Source organism: Chelonia mydas, chromosome 10 (genome assembly GCF_015237465.2).
Source record: "Chelonia mydas isolate rCheMyd1 chromosome 10, rCheMyd1.pri.v2, whole genome shotgun sequence".
Lineage (NCBI taxonomy): Eukaryota > Metazoa > Chordata > Testudines > Cheloniidae > Chelonia > Chelonia mydas.
In genome coordinates this window covers 28,427,221-28,445,628 of record NC_051250.2, presented here as the reverse complement: position 1 = coordinate 28,445,628, position 18,408 = coordinate 28,427,221, and the positions used below count along the sequence as shown (strand labels likewise).

Sequence of the window (18,408 nt, the reverse complement as noted above, 5' to 3'; positions counted from 1 at the left end):
AATGAGTTGAACTAGCACATCCTCCAGCAGACATGGCCATATCCCATTCCTGATCAGCAATTGCCCACTTTTGGGGGGTTCTGCTAGCCCCAATTTATACCCTCGCCTCAGTTTGTGCCTACTTTGCTTTGTAACTTTTTCCTTCTTTTATGCCAGCATAGACCTGCTAGTGGCTCTAGCAGTTTAATTACCTGAATTATTCACAGTGGGTAGGAAATTTAGGAGGCAAAACAGCCGGAGAATAATTGAAATGACAGTAGGAAAAAAAAGGAAGCACATCACTGAGGGGATCACGTCTCAATAAAAGGATACAGGGTCTTCTGTAGCACTGGGAGACTATGCTCCATAAGAAAACTTCTGAGAACTGTTCTGCAAGTTGAGCCTAATGGGCATCAACATTCAATGTCATATAACTAAAATGGTCTGAGTCATTGCTCCAAAGTACTTTTTTGTTTGCAGATGATGTAGTGAGTCAAGCTGTGTGAATAACTGACTTATTCATTTACTGAATTATTTACTGATTTTTGGTTTGCCGGCCAAAATGAAAAAAATTTAAAAAATGTTAATTTCAGCTCAACTTGAAATTTTTTTTCAGCAAAAAAATTTTGGAGAAAAAAAATTGTGAATCAAAGGGAATATTTTGTTTGCTCTGAAATGAAACATTTCATTTTGTTTTGATTTTTAACCTTTTTTAAAAAAATAATATTGCAGTAAAATTCTAAACAAAACTGAATGTTTCATTTTGATAATATCTCAATAAAAGATTTTTATTTTTAATGTTTTTGTTTTTGAACTGAAACAGTTAGATGAATTCAGCAGAAATTTGTGAAATGTTTTGGTTGACCCAAATCTGCATTTTTCTGGGGGGGAGGGGAAGGTTACTACTAAAATGTTAAGGAGTTCTTGTGGCACCTTAGAGACTAACAAATTTATTTGAGCATAAGGTTTCGTGAGCTACAGCTCACTTCATCGGATGCATGCAGTGGAAAATACAGGGGGGAGATTTTGCATACATAGAGAACATGAAACAATGGGTGTTACCATACACACTGTAAGGAGAGTGATCAGGTAAAGTGAGCTATTACCAGCAGGTTCTCTGTGTATATAAAATCTCCCCCCCCCCCGTATTTTCCACTGCATGCATCCGATGAAGTGAGCTGTAGCTCACGAAAGCTTATGCTCAATAAATGTGTTAGTCTCTAAGGTGCCATAAGTACTCCTTTTCTTTTTGAGGACACAGACTAACACGGCTGCTACTCTGAAACCTGACTAAAATGTTATTGCCTGGTCTGTTCATGTATACTATTTGGCATGTTTCTCTTTTCGAGTGACCTCTGTATAATATTCATGTGTGTTTCCCTCATATTATGAAGTCACTGGTCATGGCTCCATAGATAAGGTTGCGTTTTTCACTAAAAGCCGGGATTCAATTTCTTTGTTATGTATGAAAAATACAGCATAGCCTCCAAAACCTACAGCACTTATTCACTGAGTACAGAATCAGTAGTGTATGAATTTAAAAGTGAATCTGTTAATTAGTTTAATTAATTAAAATGAAATTTAAAAGGATAATTTAAAAGTTTTAACATCTTTCAGTCTCTTCTGTGTCCTGAATGATATTAATAACAGAATAACACGTTCTTAAATCTTTCCATATAATTTAATATGCATTGAAATCTCGTGCATAGGTTATAATTGAAGAAATTAGCTTGTGATGAAACTAAGTTATTTATGATTATTGTATCAAATTATTATGATTATGTAAAATATCTCGTTTAGTGTTCATGTAAAAAACTTTAAATAACTTTTGAAACCAAGGAAATTCCAAGACAAAAAGTCTACATCAAAATGGAGTTAAGATTAAAGATACATATCAGTAATTTAAGATTAAAAAACATTAGAGGGATGTTGTAATTATCTCAAAACCAAAACATCTAAACATGGTAATCTAATGGAAATGTACAGTTAATGCACCCAAACAACTTCTTATCTGCCCTGTAGAATAGCCATGAAATCACCATTCATTTATCATTAATGCATAATAGTATTTATGGTACCAGATTACATGACACTGATATTGTTTCCTCATAACATCAATAGAAGTATTTCCCATTGAATTGAATGGACTTTGGTTTAAAAATATACACTTTCCATTTTAAGCACTGGTGGTAAAAATCTATTGTTAAAAATATCCTGAGACATGCTATAAGAACTTTCTGTATTTTAAATAGAGTAAACCAGTAGGGACTATTTAGTCTTTCATGACACCATCCTCATCAGACTGAGATGAAATCAGGTTTTCTTGATAACCTGATTTGGTGAACTAAATAGGTTTGAGCATTGGATATTACCTTCCACAGAGTTTCCCTAGGATAAAAATAGTGAAATGGTAAAAAGAGTGTCCAAGAGGGACTTTTGCATCCCAATGGATGTTTTCACTTTGAACAAAATGTTTCATTTTATAATTGAAATACATTATGCCTCTGAACTTCCTATAGCTAGAACTATTAAGTAAGAATATTACATTTCATTTATTATATTACATTTTAAGTCCAGTTCATACATTTTTTAATTTCCTTCATGTTTTGACAGCTTGCCACCAGTGGAATAAAACCAATCAAGGATGTATAATAGGTACGAGGCACTTACTGATATCGTACCCTTCCTGTATAAGGTCTTTGCATAAGGACCTCAATCTCCTTTAACATCTATTTCAGTCCATCTCTCCCCACTTAAAAGGCAAAAAGGAGAAGACAAAAAAGCCAGATTAAATTTAAACCTCTCTTCTTGTCCTGTATCCCATGCATGAAGCAGGAGAAAGGAAAGTAATTAAATGAAAATACGCAAGAGGGTGCAGTGAAGCATGTGAAATTCCACCAAATATATACCTCGTTGCTATGACAGAGCAAAGCTATAGTTTAAGCAAATTCTTTTTTGAAGAGCACCTAAATCATTGCACTATATACTTTGGGTACAGAGAGTATTTTTGTAACAAACATACATCTTGGAAATACATTATGACTATACTTCCCATGTGTTATCTTCCCTTGAGTACTGTAGTGCATTGGGAGAAGATTTCTCCCATTTTCCTGTGACTTTGGATCGTGGCAACAGATGGTGAAATGATTTCAAACATCCCACAAAATCCTTTATTTATTTATAGTATTCCCTTAAACTTTTTGTTCTTTTCAAGGCAGTTTCTCTTTCTGGAGTCGTGAGTTTTTGTTTCTGACATTCTCTGATTGAAAAGACTAGCACCTTTCATTAGTGTTTTTTTGTTCGTGTGACATGCACTTAACAGGGCTTAGTTATTTCATTCTATGTCTTTGAGTTCTCTACATTCAGATGAGTCACTGTTTGAATTTTATTATTTATTGGGTGGTTAGTAAGTAGGTTGGTTTTGTATTTAAAATTCATTTTAAATGCCTGCTCTGAATATACTTATCCACCTTTAATTTGCCTGGTATTTTGAACAGAATCAGACTAGCTGTGTTTACTAACTGTCATATCTTCTGGACCTGCAATTCAGCTAAAAGTGTGAGATGAGTGGGGAACTTTTACTTTGGAACAGACTGCGTCATCAAATGCATGCACCTTTGTAGATGGTAAGCAAGTTTTACCTAAACTATTTAATTACAGCACACATTGTAGATGGCTAATATGTAGGTGTTAATGTCAGCTGAATCTAAGCTGTAGCTGTGGAGTAATATTTAAAGAACCTCGTTTTATCTAATAGCATTGTTATGGTTTCAGAACCTTAAGGAAAAGTATCGGTTTGAAACTCAGAAAGATAAAAGATTAAATTCCTTGTACAAAGCTCAGCCATAAAGTGCACAATATTTGCCAAATTCAATTCTGCTCCAACAGAACTCGGACCTAATTCTTGTATTTTCTGTTGTTGGCAAGTCTCTTTCAAATAGTTTGTAAAAGTTTTATATCTGTTTATATGATTATTTCACCATGTTATCTGTTTGTGTATAATTACAAGATTAGATTATTTTGACTGTCATATAAACATTTTTCAAATACTGCCTAGAAAAGCAACAATGATTATATGTTAGGCACTAGTAGCTTCATCTTCTTCAAATTTACAGTAGAAAATTCAATATGCTGAAAACCACGTCCATCACTTCTTTTGGTACATGCTGATGATTATTTGAATGAGAAAGTAATTTCATTGATCTGTTTTTTCCCCCTCTACCACTGCATTAATTAGATATAGCTAATGAGGGTCCGGAAATTATTTTTCCCCCAGCAAAAAAAAGTAGATGAAAATGAAAAATCTTACTGAAGTTCTATCCAGTAAAGCCCGACATGTTGTTAAGAATTGAAACGCACAGAAATGTCCACTTGGTGGTAAAAATTATTTACATACATGAACTGAGTGATGTAGAATCATAGGAAAAAGCAAGTAAAAGAAATGAGTTTCAAAAGTTTTCTTTTCTCATTTAGGTAAGTTAAAGTTAGAGAAACATGGGTGCCTTTCTTTTCTATTTATCTCTTAATAAATCGTGTAGCATAATTATGCAGATAAATTTTAACAGTACTACGAACTCTGCTTTGCTGGTGCCATCTAGTAATGTTGATGATAAATCAATCTATAGTACACTGTGTATTCTCACTATTAGCCTTTATGGAATCTCCTTTTGTTCTTATGCAATACCACATCTGAGTAATACATAATTAAATGCTTCATCCTTCTAACATATTGTTAGAGCAACAGCTGATTCTGATATTGTGTTAAAGTAATACACCTCAGTGCCAGGCATTTTGCTGCTACATTACTCGAAGCATAACATTTTATTTATTTTATTAATGTTTCCTGTCACTGCTGTAACAACTTCTTATGGGATGGCACTCTAAAATATTTTCTTAAATAGTAGAGATGGGACCAAACAAAAACCTTGTATCGAAGCACAATCAACATTTAGGAAAGTTTAGGTATCCACTGTTGCATTAATTTTGATGGAATATAGAGGCCCAGAGAGTCAAAGGTGTTACCAGGACCCTCTCAGTCTCGAACACTAATAGTTTTAAACAAGATTCAGGCATCCAAGTAAGAGATCTCAGCATGCTTAGTACCATGGCAAACACACCATTAAAATCCTTTAATAAAAAGTTAAAAGATACAGAAAAATAGGGAAAAACAGTTACAACATTTTAATTGTGAAGTAGTAAGTTAGGCTCTCATTTTAACAGTATCCCTTGCTCCTTTTCCCTTCCGCTCATGAGAGTTGTTAGAAGGAAGAAACCCTGATTGACAAACTTTAGGATGGTATTAAAGATAGTAATAACTGTTCTTTTGGGGGGAAAGAGAAAAAGTTAGTTGAGATGGGCTGGGGTTGGCGCTGCAGCTGCTGTTTAAGTCCATTCTCATTTCCTGGTAGACCAAACAAGAAAAACCACACACAAGAGGGAAGAGAAAAGGTAGAAAAAGCAGCTTCTCTCTCCAGTGTTCACTCTCACTTGCAACCTCACTGCTGGAGAAACACAGCAGTAGCATGTGCTTATATCAGCCATGCCGAGACTTAGCACCCTGTACCAGCATCAGGCTTTTTAGGGAATTGCTTTTAACTGCCACTTTGATCACAGGCTTACAGCAGTGTTGCAAATATGTAGTCGTGGCCTGATAAGACAAAGTCCTATTACACAGAACAGAAAAGGCCCAGGGTTCCAGGAGACAGTGGGGGTGACAGCCATAATGGTGAGGCTTGTTCCTTCCTGTTCTCCCATCTTTTCGTCAGCTGGCCTTTGTTAATATTCCCCCCAAAGACTCCTTTTTTTAAGGACTCCAGAAAGGGAGTGATCCCCTCCATTACTTTGTCCACCGAATTTGTCCATCTAAAGTCTAATTTCTGATGTGTCAATTCTGATCCACTGATTTTTGGTTCTACACTTAGCTTGTTTACATCTATGACCTTACCACAGTCCTTGAATTATATCAGTAGGCCTTGTTGTTTGGACTAATTCAGTCTTTTAGTCTCCCTTTTGCACCTTTTCTCATCAATACTTACTGTTATAGGTTATTATTGAACCATAGAAATGTCTGGCTAGAAGGGACTTCGAGAGGTCATCTAGTCCAGCCCTTGGTGCTGAGGCAGGACCAAGTAAACCTAGACTATGTCTGACAGATGTTTTTCTAACCTATTCTTAAAAAGCTCCAGTAACGGAGATTCCACAACCTCCCTTGGAAGCTGATTGTAAGGAGTGAGAGCCCACAGGAGTGAGGAGCTTGCTTAGCTGCTAGCTTAGTCCCCAGGCAGTCAAACAAGCCTAGCAGTGCCCCAGTTGAGCCGCCTGATTCGCACAATCACCCCATTGGCCGAAGGGATCAGAAGACCTGCTCTTCGGATCAGCAGCAATATGGGGCTTACTGCTCAAAGCATTTGCCCTCAGCCGCAAGCTCCTGCTCTTGCCTTGTTCCCAGCACTGTTCCTGTCTCGTCACTGCCTTGCCTCATTCCAGGTAATCTGGCATCTGGCCTCTGACACCGGCTCTACCTCTAAGCAAGACCTCCCACATCCCAGTTTCTGATATCTATTCCAGTGCTTAATTAGAAAGCCTTTCATAATATCAAATCTAAATCTCCTTTGCTGCAGATAAAGTCCATTACTTCTTGTCCTACCTTCAGTAGACATGGAGAACAATTGATGAACAAACACCAGCGTTTAACATATTTGAAGACTGTTACCAGGATCCCCTCAGGCTTCTTTTGTCAAGATTAAACATGCCCAATTTCTTTTAAATATTTTATCATTTTTGTTGCTCTTCTTGGTCTCTCCAATTTGTCCATGTTTCCTCATGTGTGGTACCCAGAAGTGGACACAGTACTCCATCTGAGTCCTCACCAGTGCCAAGTAGAGCAGGACAGTTACCTTCCAGGTCTTACATAAGACACTCCTGTTTGTACACCCCAGAATGATATTAGCCTTTTACACAACTAAATCACATTGACTCATATTCAATTTGTAATCCACTATAAGGCCTAGATCCTTTTCTGTAGTACTACCACCTAGCCAGTTCTTTCCCATTTTGTAGTTGTACATTTGGCTTCTTCTTCCTAAATGTAGTATTTTGCTCTTAAGAACATAGGAATGGCCAGACTGGGTCAGACCAATAGTCAATATAGCTCAGTATCCTGTCTTCCAACAGTGACTGTTGCCAGATGGTTTTCAGAGAAAATGAATAGAACAGGGCAATTATCAAATGATCCATCCCCTGTTGTCCAGTTCCAGCATCTGGTAGTTAGAGGTTTAGGAACATGCAGAACATGGGGTTGCCTCCCTGACCATCTTGGCTCATAGCTATTGATGGACCTATCCTCCATGAACTTATCTAATTCTTTTTTTAAACCAATTATAATTTTGGCCTTCACAACATCCCCTGGCAACGAGTTCCACAAGTTGACTGTGCATTGTATGAAGAAGTACTTCCTTTTATTTGTTTTAAACCTGCTGCCTATTAATTTAATTGGATGACTCCTGGTTCTTGTGTTATGTGAAGGGTAAACAACACTTCCTTATTCACTTTCTCCACACCATTTATGATTTTATACACCTCAGTCATATCCCCCCTTAGTCATCTCTTTTTTTCTAAGATGAACAGGCCCAGTCTTTTTAATCTCTCCTTATATGGAAGCTGTTCCATACGTATAATTGTTCTTGTTGCCTTTCTCTGTACTTTTTCTAATTCTAATATCTTTTTTGAGATGGGGCAATCAGAACTGCACGCAGTATTCAAGGTGCGAGTGTACCACTGATTTAGTTGTCATTACTGACTTTATCTGCTTGATTTCAGACCAGTTCTCCAATCTGTCAAGGTCCCTCTGAATTCTAATCCTGTCCTCCAATGTGCTAGCAACCCCTCCCAGCTTGCTGTCATCTCAAAATTCATTCCATTAACCAAGTCATTAATGAAAATATTAAATAGGATCAGACCCAGGACAGACCCCCACTAGTATGTTCCCCTTACCCAATCTGATAGTGAACCATTGATAATTACTCTGAGATTCAATCTTTCAACCAGTTGTGCGTACACCTTTTAGTAATTTCATCTTGAACACAATTCCATAGTTTGCTTATGAGACTATTATGTGGAACTGCATCAAAAGCCTGACTAAAATCAAGATATATCACATCTATAGCTTCCCCCTGTCCACTAGGCCAGTAACCCTGTCAAAGAAGGAAATTAGTTAGATTTGGCATGATTTGTTCTTGATAAATTGATGCTGGTTATTCCTTACCACACTATTATCCTCTAGTTGGTTACAAATTGGTTGTTTAATGATTTACCCCCGTATCTTTCTAGGTACCGAAGTTAGGCTATCTGGTCTATAATTTCCCAGATCCTTTGTTCCCCTTTTTAAACATAGGTACTTTGTTTGCCTTTCTCCAATCCTCTGGGACTCCACCCATCCTCTGTGAGTTCTCAAAGATAATCGCTCACAGAGTTGTGACATTTTATGAACTTTTACTCACTTCTCCCAGTTGAGCTTTCAATTAGGGTATTTTGTAGGCCTAATTATTACAACAGGACTTCCCAGTTTAGGTCCTTTTCTACTGAAAAAATGGAACCTTTCAAAATGGATCAAGTCCACAGAGTCCAGGTAATTAAGGTCACCCACATTATATCCTCACTATTGTGTGTGCGCGCCCGTGTGTGTATATATATCTATATATCTATAGATAGGTATACATATGACACTTTGTTTTTTGGGTACTGTACTGTTGACTTTTCTAAGAATTCTGCATGTGGTCAAGAGACAATCACCATTTTGTTCTCAGAAATGCTGTAGAAGAGATACACAAAATATACCCTCTCTTCCAAACTGTATGCCCCCTTATAGATTTTGGTTTTGTTATTTTCTTTATTATTTTCATTAAGCTAAATTAATTAAGTTGGACCAAAATATATTATTATTTCTCCATGGAAAGATATAAGTCAAAACTTATTACTGGCTCAAAATTCAGAAGTAGTGGCAGGTTTATAACAATGTATGAATCATGTAAGAAAACAATGGAGAACATTTAAATGTCAAATATGAAAGAAAACAATACAATGATCCATGTGTTATATTAAAATAATGCAATCTAGTAATGACTCACCTACTGACAAGCTGAAGTTATCTATGTTGTTATCTTGGTGTGAATGGGTCCTAATTTCAGCCTCCTCCTCCCTTGACCTGTATACATAGAAATCACTAGAGAATCTTCAGAAACAAAATTTAAAAACAAATAAACAAAAACTCCTCTTCCTTAGAAAACTTTCATTTAGAATTTCTAAACTTTAGTTTAGAGATCAATGAAACAAAAGTGAACCCACCCAGAGGCTACCGAGTGTGTCTGGGCTGACTACTCACATAAACCAAAAAGCAAACAAAATAACATGCATCATATGGAATTTGATATCCAGGAAATGTCATAATAGATTCTCCAAACTCCTGAAGAAAAGAAAATTGATTCCCATGGCAGCCCTCCTTCCCCTAGAGACTAGCTTCTCTTTAGAGGTCTCTGTTAGCAGCAAAGTGTAGCTGCCTTTAGCGAATCCAAGTCCAGGTGTCCCTCTCTCCTGAGATGAGGGAGGAAGTCTCCTGGACTCTAATTTCCACTGGAGTAATCCTAGTCCACTGTCTAATTCAGTGACACTCTCCTTGACCAGAAAACCAGTCATAGGAGTGTACCATGATGGTGGGGGCCCTGAAGAGCCACTACTACCTATCATAGTTCTTCATTGTGATGCAACCCTAATGCACAACATGCTGGGTTCAATCTTGGTTCCATTGAAATTAATGGAAACATTCCCACTTGATTCAAAGGAAACAGGAATAGGCCTGCTATATGTAAAAACTGCACTACTGTTCTAAGTAGAAAGAGCAAATAATTAGTATTGAGTGACTGATTAATTTTGCCTGTGTTGCTGTCAAGATTCCTTCCCCACTCTGAACTCTAGGGTACAGATGTGGGGACTTGCATGAAAGACCCCCTAAGCTTATTCTTACCAGCTTAGGTTAAAAACTTCCCCAAGGTACAAACTTTGCCTTGTCCTTGAACAGTATGCTGCCACCACCAAGCGATTTAAACAAAGAACAGGGAAAGAGACCACTTAGAGACGTCTTCCCCCAAGTCTTATACCCCCTTTCCTGGGGAAGGCGTTATAATAATATCCTCACCAATTGGTACAAGTGAACACAGACCCAACCCCTTGGATCTTAAGAACAATGAAAAATCAATCAGGTTCTTAAAAGAAGAATTTTATTTAAAGAAAAGGTAGAAGAATCACCTCTGTAAAATCAGGATGGTAAATACTTTACAGGGTAATCGGATTCAAAACATAGAGAATCCCTCTAGGCAAAACCCTAAGTTACAAAAAGACACAAAAACAGGAATACACATTCCCTCCAGCACAGCGAATTTTACAGCCAAAACACAAAGAAAACCTAACACATTTTCTAGATCGATTACTTACTAACTCTTCAGGAGCTGGAGAGCTTTCATCCTTGATCTGTTCCCGGCAAAGGTATCACACAGACAGACAAAACCCTTTGTCCCCCGCTCCAGATTTGAAAGTATCTTGTCCCCTCATTGGTCATTTTGGGTCAGGTGCCAGCGAAGTTTCTTAGCTTCTTAACCCTTTACAGGTGAAAGGATTTTGCCTCTGGCCAGGAGGGATTTTATAGGTGGTTACCTTTCCCTTTATGACAGTTGCTGTTCTTGAATTGTCTATGAGCAACTTATATTTTCCTCAAACTTATTCATTATTCAAAAATACACTCTGAATAATCTCCTTTTATCATACTTGATGAAGTGGGAATATTTTGTAATATTTTTATGAATCCTGTGTACTTTGCATTGCTACCCAGTGGGAGCAAAAGGGTTAAGGCTGCTCTGGGGGCAGAACAGAAGAAATAAGGCATGTATCACCTGCTGCCTCAGGTGGAATGAATGGGTCATTAAGGAACCTGCTAAAACCTATCCATACTAATGGAGAATCTGACAAACTCCCAATGGCCAGGACATTGACACCTAACAAACAATAACCAAGAGGAAGGAGGTTTTCCCTACCTCTCAGCAGGAAAGCACAGCCAAGGCCCCAGCTTCAGAACAAAGAGAAAGGTGGCAGGCTTAAGTGATGCCCTCAGAAGGGAGACAATGCTTACTTTGGACTGAAAAAGGGGAAGAGAGACAGAACCTGAAATGGATTCCATAGCATCTTGGCTGGTGTATAGCTCTGACTTGGGCAGATGGACTATGTCTTATCCTTTATTTCTTGCCTGAGTCTCTGAAGTGCATACAAGTCTCTGAACAGGAGTTTGTCAGTTGGACTCACTAGGCAGAACAAACAGTGTGAGGCAGGAATGTGGAAGCCACAGACTCAGTCTTGGAGGCTCTGAGACTGCATGGTCTACCTTGGAGGAAGAGTGGGACCCTTTAGGATGTCTGCCACACGCCAAAGCATTGGGGGATAGCACAGATCCTATGGATTCGTGAACAATTGTTCAGTAGCAATTTATTGTATTTGACATTCAAAAATCTGAGCTTTGATGGCTAGTTTTGTTTGGACACAAATCACATGATATTGTTTCTCACTCTGTTTAAGAATAACTCTTAAAATCAGTTATTTAATCTGAATACAAACATGAACTAGTTGAATTTTGAGGGTTGAACTGGAAATTCTGAATAACCTACTTTGGAGACAGTTAAACAGATTCTGCACTGTGTTCATGCACAGAAGCACTGCAAGTTAGACATTAGGGAATTCTGCATAGCTCCTAGCAGTAAGTTCTTGTTCTTGGGTACAGCTCAATTTTTATACAGTAAAATTAAAGACACACTATATTAGAGTACAAGGACCAAGCCAAGATACTACAGTGACTGGTGATTTTATAAATATCTAACACAGAGTTACAAACAATGCTTCAAACCTTTTCATTGGATTCCACAGGGCTACTTTGTGGATTTTCACATTCTGGACTAAACCCTTTAACTCCCAGTACTTATTATAAAATATATTTATTACATGAACTTTTTATTTCTATTACAACTGTGTGATATGAGATCAGAATCAGACCCACAGACTCTGTAAAAGTTTTAGGAAAGGATATATACTACTCTTTATCCTGGCTATGATGAATAGGCATAGGATACAGTTTCCACATTATTCCTTTATTTCTTGACCTCTCAAGAAAATTATAAATTAATATATTTCTGTGTTTGAGTATGGCTGAATCAAATGTACATGTAGATAAAATTGGATTTGTTTCTGTTAATCTTTTGATTTTTGCAGATCAGATATTACAAACAACAAAATCCCATCTCTTTTTCTCTTGTATATAATACATATGTAAAGGCATAAGTAATGTTATGAACCAAATCCATGAAATATGTTATATTTCTTAAACATATAGCATATCTTTACCCTTGAATGTTCATGAATAATTTCCTTATCCATGGTAGAGCAGAATAGGAAGAGTGTCCCATCGTCTTAATAGTGTGCTGTTGTGTGAAGTTACAATTGTCTTCTCCTGCATCTGTGTTCAACAATTATTTAGACAATTTAATATTAGAAAATATACAAGTGCTTTGGCTTCACTGCCAGCAAACATTCCCTGCCTGAGCAGGTAATATGTGATATTCATAATCCTAAGTATCCATTTGTTGTTTTGTCTTTTTAAAGAAGATAGATGTGCAGTTTGAACTGCAATATGTGTTCCTAAGTTGTGCATTCAGTAATTGTGATACCAAAGGTGCTGGAACTAGGGGTGCTGCCGCACCCTCTGGTTTGAAGTGGATTCCATTATATATCGGGTCTACAGTTTGGTTCAATGACTCTCAGCACCTCCACTATAAAAATTGTTCCAGCACCCCTGTGTGATTCATGTCTATATGCACAAATTTGGTATCTCCCTGTGCAAGTACATAGTTTGTAGACAAAAACTCAGTAATTATGTGGCTAACGTCTTCAGAGTAAGACTTTTTTTCATGCACCCACTTTGAGCTGGATGTGGATGTGAAACTCCTATGCCTACTTATCATAAGTAGGATAAAGAGTAGTATCTATCCTTTCCTAAAACTTTTACAGAGTCTGTGGGTCTCATATCACACCATTGTAAACCAAGTTTAACTACAGTGGAAGCAATGGAATTACACCAGTATTACAAAAAGAAAAGGAGTACTTGTGGCACCTTAGAGACTAACCAATTTATTTGAGCATAAGCTTTCGTGAGCTACAGCTCACTTCATCGGATGCATATTACACTGATGTATCAGAAGTTTGTCTCTTCTCTTGTAAAACACTGCACCCCTTCATGGTTAATCTTTTACTCAATAGTTATTTTGCTGCAATTCACAATTCTCCATTAAATAAAACTCCAGCAGTTTTATTTAATGCTAAATGGAGATTAAATTAGTGTTAAATAATGATATATGTGACACTCTCACTAGAGAACACTCATGTTTCTATGGTGACCAGGTAAACAGTGAGCTCACCTTTGGCATCAAAAGCTGCTTAAAACCTCTGGAAGCACTCATATCCTTGCTTGCTACAACAATTCATGATCTTCAGGGAAGGAATGAAAACAGTCTGTTCGTATAAAATAAATTCACTAGGTAACATGACTTTCTTGCTTGAACAACAGAATAGCTTGGGGGGGTTTTAAACTAAAATTGAATTCTGTTGGAACTCAAATATGAAATTTCAGAAATAACTCTGATGTATAAGCTATCACTTAAGTTAACCTCTGTACTAGAAGGCTGTAGGATAGCCAATGGAATGGTGATTTAAAAAAAAAAAGCCTCCAGAGGCAATTTTGGCAATTATAGGCTGCTAAGACCAATTTCAGTACCAGGCAAATTGGTTGAAACTATAGTAAAGAACAGAATTATCAGACACATATATAAACATGATATGTGGGGAAAGAGTGAATATGACTTGTATAAAGGGAAATCATTCCTCATCACTCTATTAGAATTACTTGAGGGAGTCAAGCAACATGTGGACAAGGGAGATCCAGTGGATATTGTGGACTTGGACTTTCAGAAAGCCTTTGACAAATGCTCTTAAGCAAAGTAAGCAGTCCCAGGATAAAGAGGAAGTTTCTTTCATGGATCAGTAGCTGGTTGACAGGCAACAAACGGTAGGAATAAATAGTCAGTTTTCAGAGTAGAGAGAGGTAAATAGTGGGGTCCTCTAAGGATCTTGACTAGGACCAGTGCTGCTCAACATATTCATAAATGATCTGGAAAAGGAGGTGAACAATGAGGTGGCAAAGTTTGCAGATAATACAAAATTATTCAAAAGAGTTCAGTCCAAAGCCAACTGTGATGAGTCACTAAGGGATCTCATGAAACTGGACAACAAATAGCAGCTGAAATTCAGTGTTGATAAATACAAGTAATGCATATTGGAAAACATAATCCCAACTATACATACAAAATGATGGTCTCTAAATTAGCTGTTACCACTCAAGAAAGAGAGCTTGGAGTCACTGTGTCTAGTTCTCTGAAAACATCTGTTCAATGTGCAGCTTTCGTGGGTTTATGCCCAAATACATTTGTTAGTCTCTAAGGTGTCACAAGTACTCCTCGTTTTTTTTGCTGATCCAGACTACCGTGGCTACCACTCTGAAACCTCTTGAAATGTGTTAACTACTTACGCTAAATGATCTGTTCCATCTTGTATTTACTTGTGGCACTCTGAGTAAGTCTCCCAGAGCCGAAGAAGAGCTCTAAAATTGTAAGCTCTAAAATTGTCTCTCTCACTAACTTAAGTTGGTCCAATAAAAGATATTACCTCAGCCACCTTGTGTCTCTAATGTCCTGAGCTATGTCTTTTGCAAAATGTTTATGCCATAGCTGGACATCAGTCTACCTCGTGCAAGTATAGCCCACTGGTCAGTGTGTATTGTGACCACCTCTTTGTCTGATCCACAGAAGATGTGATCTGTTAGCCCCCAAGTTCAGTCATCTGCTTTTTAGCTCAAGCTGTTGAGATTCATGATTTCAATTAGAGAGGTCTCTGGTTTAGTCTCCAGTCTGGCAGCCATTATATGAATATTTGTTTTCAGTATTTGGCATCACATATAACCTGACCATTAAAGCTGTGAAATTGCCTCCTAACTCTTTAGCCCTTTTCAGAGAACAGACCCTAACCACTGAAGTCGATATGAGTCTTGCTATTTATGCCAATGGTGTTTGGATTATGACCAGGGTGAAAAGACTACATAGAGTATATACCAGGGATGGGCAAACTTTTTGGCCTAAGGGCCACATCTGGGAATAGAAATTGTATGGCAGGCCATGAATGCTCAGAAAATTGGGGTTGGGGTGTGGGAGTGGGTGAGGGCTGTGCGTGCTCTGGGGTGGGGCCAGAAATTAGGAGTTCAGGGTGTGGGAGGAGTCTCCAGGTTAGGGCAGTGGAGTGGGGTGTGGGAAGGGGTGCAGGCACCGGCTGGGGGTGCAGGCTGTCGGTTGGGGCTGGGGATCAGGGGTTTGGGGTGCAGGAGGGTGCTCTGGGCTGGGGTCGAGGGATTCAGAGGGCAGGAGGGGATCAGGACTGGGGCAGGGGGTTGGGGCATGGGGAGAGGCTCAAGAGTGCAGGCTCCAGGCGGTGCTTACCTCAAGAGGCTCCCGGAAACAGCGGCATGTCCCTTCTCCAGCTCCTACATGGAGGCATGGCCAGGCGGCTCTGCACACTGCCCCCTCCGCAGGCACCGCCCCTGCAGATCCCATTGGAGCACCGGAGGGGGGCCATGCTGCTGCTTCCAGGGGCTGCGTGGAGCGGTCCCTGACTCTGCTCCCTGGCTGGAGCATCGGAGGGGGGGCCATGTCATGGCTTCCAGGAGTCACATGGAGCAGCCCCCAACCCTGTGCCCCTGCTGGAGTGCCGGAGCGGAGCCATGCAGTTGCTTCCAGGAGCCATGTGGAGCAGCTGCCAACCCTGCTCCCTGGCTGGAGCACCCGAGCACCAGAGCAAGGCAAGCCCCAGACCCCACTCCCCAGCAGGAGGTCGAGAGCTGGCTTAGATCCAGCCCATGGGTTGTAGTTTGCCCACCCCTGGTGTATACTGAAGTGCCCCAAATGGTTCTAAGTTGAGGGGTAATCAATAAGTAATTTCTGTTCACAGCCACATGCTCAAGTAAAAGAATTGCAATTAAATAATCTTTTGTAGAGCTGAATGTCTTAATTTGCTGCCAGGTACAGATAAACATTCTGTGACTGCCACAGATCCTGGCTAAACAATATTTTTGCTGTACCTGGTTGCTATTCTTCTATCTTGCTAGGTGCACTCATAAGTCTAAGAGGGCTGTCCTTTCTAAATTGAAATGAATGCACTACACTTCATTCCCAAGATGTTGAACGAGTGTCTCTGTTGCCAGTCTGCTTCTCTTCCTTCTTGTACACAAGATAACTAACCATAGGGTTGCACTGATAGATAGCTAGAAGGGCATCTTGTTGTACTCTCCTTGTATTTGTATAAATTCATCAGGTTTTCCTTCCTTGCATATTTACAGTATGTAACTATAAACACAAGAAAGCGTTGCATGCCTTTCTGCACAATATACATGAAGTATGTATGTGTCAGTGTAGCATTTCTCCCCCTATTCCATTTAGTTATAGTCAGGTCACAGGGCATTTCTGAAGAGTTTCTAACATACAAATGTATTGCTGCAAGTGGTAAGCTGTGTTCGATGTAATGCCAGTCATTATTCTGTTTGACTTTACTGATGTTCTCAGGTTGATATGTTTAAGATTAATGAGGCATTAGTTCTCAATCATGGAGCTATTTCAGAATACCCATTTAGCTCCAGTGGATTATGTAGCTGCATTAATTAATATCATTTGACCTTTGTATTTTGGGTGGAATGATATATGGCAACTTTTTTTCCCTTAAGCTATGTCATAAAATCGATAGCTTGAATATTACTGTTTCTATGGACTGGCAATTAATATAAGTTAAATGTTGTGCTTGTACTAGGCATTGTGCAAGTCTGAGAAGATGTGTATTTCTATCTAGTGATGCAGGCATTGCCACAGTAAATATTTGTGTTTACTCCGGTCTTTCCATAATCATATACATGTTGGCGAAAGAAGCAGGGCATAAGTTAGAAACTGCTCTGCCGCAGAAGGTCTGCTGTAAGCTATGTGTATCTGTATAATCAACTTGTGTACAATTAATTGAGATGGCAAAGTATTCCATAAAGCACTGTGATATAAAGATGGCCACAACAAGATAAATGGGTTACGAAGGGACAGTGGAGACAATCAGTTGGAAAAAACATACAATGGGAGGCCAAATGACTATTTTCAGTGATGTACCTGCCCATTTTCTTTTGAGAGGGTAGGAAAGGAATGAGAGAAGGGGCTGCCATCATTGTATGTCTGAGAGTGATTCTGGGTGAGTGTACAGCAACTCGTTGAGAGCAATTGTTTCACATTTCCACTGAAAGCAAAATGTTGTTTGAAAGTTAATTTGGTTAGTATAATTACATAACTTATGTGACAACAACTTGTGGGGCCAAACTTATCCTGTGCATAACTCCATTAACAACACTGAAGTTACACCAGGAATTTGACCTGTTGTTTTCATAGTATGTATGTCAGACATTTAAATAAGAAGAATATGTTTTAGTCCTAATCTCTGCCAAATTGCTCAGGCCATTACAGATGCTATTATAATAAAATGATAAATAGATAAAAAGATGTGTCTGTACACATGCATGTGTGTGTAAAACGCAGTCCAACCACAACTCTTTAACATATAATAAAGGTGCATAAGAAAAGTGTGAGTGGGAAGAGAGATTTTTTTTAAGTCCATAGCATGAAAGCAAACATAATATAATATTAAAAAGTCAAATGAAGTCGTGTCATTATGGAGGTCATCATCAAGTCTCCCAACATTTTCTTTTTTTATTATTAATTGAATGGTTGAGTCTTGCCATTTTTTCTGACCTCTCAAAATAATAGGCAAATGTACATGGACTGACATTTAAACAGAAAGTCCAGTCCAGAAAATAGCAAAAGCAAACTAATCCCAACAGGCAGGGAAAAAACCATCAAACATGAACCGCATTACCAAGAACCATATCTTAAAATAATTTGAGAAAGAAAAAATAATGTGAGTCTGTAGAGGGGGGGCAAACCCTGCATCTGTGGGATTCCACGGTCACATTCCCATTGGTTTCAGTGGGCATTGGACTGGGTTCTCTCTTTAGTAAAATGTGGTGGTACTGGGAATACACTAATTAAATTGGAAAGTAAATTCTTTCAGAATTCCATATGGTGGACAGAATAATTTAAGGGCAGATGGGACATGGTCTACCTTCATAATATTATTACTTTACATTATAGTTTCCCATCAAACACTGAATGTGTTTGAGGCCCCTAAATCTGTGTCCCAAGGTCTTAGATTCTC

General features: G+C 38.5%; 1 protein-coding gene across 13 annotated transcripts in view; it reads left to right on the top strand.

Moving 5' to 3' along the window:
- The window catches only part of RBFOX1 (RNA binding fox-1 homolog 1), a 2,389,987-nt gene that overhangs the window by 830,137 nt on the left and 1,541,442 nt on the right, over positions 1-18,408 (top strand). The window lies entirely within an intron of this gene.